This window comes from Podarcis erhardii (genome assembly GCF_964252035.2).
Source record: "Podarcis erhardii genome assembly, chromosome: 9".
Classification (NCBI taxonomy): Eukaryota; Metazoa; Chordata; class Lepidosauria; order Squamata; family Lacertidae; genus Podarcis; species Podarcis erhardii.
This window is the reverse complement of record NC_138512.1, coordinates 13,042,102-13,044,960: the sequence shown is the minus strand read 5'-3', so window position 1 is coordinate 13,044,960 and position 2,859 is coordinate 13,042,102. Positions and strand designations below refer to the sequence as shown.

Sequence of the window (2,859 nt, the reverse complement as noted above, 5' to 3'; positions counted from 1 at the left end):
GTACAGGATAGCCAGCACCAGCAGCGCCAAGAGCAGCGTGGCCAAGAGCAGCGCCAGCAGCGCGGCGGACTTTTTGCCCACGTAGAAGCCCAAGCGCAACTTGACGGTCATGGTGGCCGGTTGAAAGCGAGGGGGGAGCCTGAGCGACTGAGGAAGAAATTCAGCACAGGATCCGTGCTTCGCAAGACGAAAAAGATTGCAAGACGAAACAACTCGCGAAACGAATTAATTTCGTCTTGCGAGGCACCACTGTAGTATAAAAACTATAAAAGACCACTGTGTCTCCTTTACAAGGAAGCTGGCCATATACCACTGTTTGGGAAGAGTGCAATGCTCCATGAAACATATTCTAAAATGGATTAGTTGTATCTTGAAACAAGCATTTTATCTTTTTGGTTTAAAAACACTCAGTCAAATTCATTTCAGCACATGACAATAAATGTGGGGGAATTTGTATTCAACTAATATCTCAATTGTTCACCATTCACAATCAAGAAGAGATTACACAGACTTGATTAACCAGAGCGAAAGATAACTATCAATGAACTTAAATATTTTGTGGGCAACTTTCTTCTTTATGACAAAAGAATTGTCACTGAGTAATTATTATTTTTTATTATTTGTTGAATTTATAAATTCACGACAATCCTAATTTTTTGATTTTTCTGGTATTAATTGAGCTATAAACTACAAAATATTGCTTTATAGCATATATTAGATTTTAGCAGTTCTTTAGGAACTCCTGTATGTTTTTAGAAACTGGTTTTTTTTTTATGGGACAAAAACTGTGTGCTTGTTTCTGGAAAGAGCTAAACTGGTTTTAACAGTTATTGTCTTGGAAAATGCAGTTTGGACAGGGGTGTACAATTTTCTAACAGAGAATGCTCAGGACTTCATCAAACTACAGTTTCCAAAATTGTTTGTTAGTTACATCGGTTTGCCAAGGCAAACAAAGGCTTTGGTTTTGCTTGCTCATCCAACATTTTGTTTTTTGAACAGGGCATATTCAAGCCATCATTCTATATTTCACATTCAAGTCTCAACCTGACTCCCATTTTTTAAAAAACAACATGCAAACACCCACTACTTCATATTATTTCATTTTCCCCGTCAACCTATACATTAATAACTGGTTGTCATACAGTTTCAGTTGTCATGTTCTGCCCTACAGTATGGAAGGAACTGAGTTTTCATTTGGAAGCCTTTCCATCATCCTCTTACATTGCATGGCAAATGTTATAAAGCGTGTTCTCCCTAAAATGAGAGCACGTGTTGCGGTGGGGTCTGCCAGGCCAACCCTCTGTTGCCAGGCAGGTTAAATGGTGATTGCCTGGATGACCGGGTTGCTGGGGCAAATTGCATGTTGAAAATTGGGTGGGTAGGACCAAAGGCTTTAAATATTGGGGCACTCTGCTTTTGCTTTCTCTTTCGCTGAGTGCATCAAATCACCCGCCCGCCCGCCCTGTGTTCCGGTTGACCTTGCTATGCCTGTCATGGGGTTGTCTGCTGTTGGGGCAGGGGCCTAGTAGGAATTTTGTCCATTTGGCTGATTGGCTGGTGCCATTTGGTTTTTGCCTACTACTTAGCAATTCGTCACAACTTGCAAGGTTGCGGTTAGGCATTGGTTATAAAAATTGGTGGAGGAGGGGTCAGGATAGGCTGGGCCTGCCCCTCCAATGATGGTGTGGAAGGGAATTCTGTTAAAGGAATCCTGGGGCTTGCTACGATTTTGTCCAATCCCTGAAATGGGACCAGGGCCAGCAAGCCTTGGGGAGCTGGTTGGGTGAGCGGTGAGGGACTGTCACTCAGCTCAACTGATCCCCAACATTGTTTTCCCTTCACTGGCTTCCGATGGAGTTCGGAAAGTCAGTTCTGTCCCAGGTGGGGAGACAGATAGTCTTAACCAATGCCTAAGCAACCACTCACAGATTATGTATTTTAATAAAGCTGTGGCCAAAATTACGCCAAAAACCTTAAACAAAAATTACATGTGATTTGTGAATTATTTTGAGGGGTGGCTTGGGGACCTCCACACACAACAATATGCATGGAGCTCAGAAGTAAAACTAGCGGAGTCTGTATGTAGCCACCACAGTGACAAGAGCAGTGCTCACCTATTGGAGTTCCTGCAGCAAATTCTACTTTAGCCATGGCTTCTTCTGACATTCAGGTGAAAGAACTAGAAAAACGTGCTTCTGGACAGGCATTTGAATTGATACTTGGCCCTCCTTCAAAAGAAGCTGTTCCAGAGTTTCCCCTCTCTCCTCCAAAGAAAAAAGATCTCTCGCTGGAAGAAATTCAAAGGAAGCTAGAAGCAGCAGAAGAAAGGCACAAGGCCCATGAAGCTCAATTGTTGAAGCAGCTAGCTGAAAAACCAGAGCACGAGAAAGAGGTGCTGCAGAAGGCAATTGAAGAAAACAACAACTTCAGCAAAATGACAGAGGAAAAGTTGACCCACAAAATGGAAGCTATCCAAGAGAAGCACAAATGGCTGCTAAACTGGAGCGCTTGAGAGAGAAAGGCAAGCATATTGAAGAAGTATGGAAGAACACAGAAGGGGGGAAAGAATCCGGTGACAAAGCGTGTTCTCCCTAACAGAGAGGACATGTTGCGGTTGGGGAAACAGGCCACCCTGCAGTGACTAGGCAAATTTGGTAAGGAACCCAAGCTTTAAGTGGTTAAATTAGGTTGCTGGGGAGTTTTGATTGTTGCCAATTTGGAGGAGGGGTTAGAGTCTTTAAATACAGGGGACAGACGTTGGGACGTCCTCTTGGCTGTTTTGCACCGGATCACCCACCTTCCCTCCCTTTAATAGGGTGGTTTTCTTGATCGCTTGACCTTGCTATGCCTGTCATGGGG

At 43.6% G+C, this 2,859-nt stretch overlaps 1 pseudogene across 1 annotated transcript; it reads left to right on the top strand.

Annotated features, from left to right (window-relative positions):
• The first annotated feature begins 2,149 nt into the window (after positions 1–2,149).
• Positions 2,150–2,512, top strand: LOC309350572 (stathmin pseudogene; annotated as a pseudogene). The gene has a single exon. The product of its transcript is annotated as a stathmin pseudogene (transcript).
• The last annotated feature ends 347 nt before the right edge of the window (positions 2,513–2,859 follow it).